The 742-nt window shown below is 43.1% G+C and overlaps 1 pseudogene; it reads right to left on the bottom strand.

Annotated features, from left to right (window-relative positions):
• Positions 1–474: 474 nt before the first annotated feature.
• The window catches only part of LOC102769679, a 14,342-nt pseudogene continuing 14,074 nt past the window's right edge, over positions 475–742 (bottom strand).

Below are 742 nucleotides of genomic sequence, written 5' to 3'. Positions count from 1 at the left end.
ACTACGTATGTGATTTTATTCATATGAATTTAAAGAAATGATCATTAGAAACAGGGCATATTAATCACCAGCATATGGTTACCTTTTGGGGAGAGAGGGAGATAATGTATCTGTTAGATAAGCTTTCATAAGGAATGAGCTCTATTGCTATTGGCCATGAGTTCAATGTTAATAAATCAACAATATATATTAACTAAGAGGTCTTTATTTTTTGTGTGATTAATCACTATGCTTTAATTATGTTCAGTTTGTAACAATGAAGTTGGGGGTCACCACAACATGAGGAACTGTATTAAAGGGTTGCAGCATTAGAAAAGTTAATTTCTACCTCAATAGCTGGCTGCTAACCAGCCTGGCCCTGGTCCGGGCTTGGGCAGGAGGCAAACAACTGATGAGTTTCTCTCATATCAATTATTTCTGTCTTTCCCTCTCTCCCCCACTATCTCGAAACCTCAATGGGAAAATATCCTCTCTTCAAAATGCATGCAAGCGGCACCACCCAAAGGGTCGGGACTGAATGTTGGAGAGCACCTCCAGGAAGGCCTTGGGGGATGGTGCCGCCACATTCTGGAAGTTGTTCTGGACTCTGCAGAACCGGATGAAGTATTTCATCTCCAGACCGATGAACCCCAAGTGGTTCTCATTGAACAGGATGAAGACTCCAGGGCAGCGCCTGGAGTAGGTGATGGAACGGTTGGTAACACTGTAAACGCCATAAAACACATCCTGCAGGTGCTGGGGA

The sequence above is a fragment of the Myotis davidii genome, unplaced genomic scaffold (assembly GCF_000327345.1).
Source record: "Myotis davidii unplaced genomic scaffold, ASM32734v1 scaffold169, whole genome shotgun sequence".
Classification (NCBI taxonomy): Eukaryota; Metazoa; Chordata; class Mammalia; order Chiroptera; family Vespertilionidae; genus Myotis; species Myotis davidii.
Note: the sequence above shows the minus strand (reverse complement) of the source record. Positions and strands in the feature narration are given on the sequence as shown.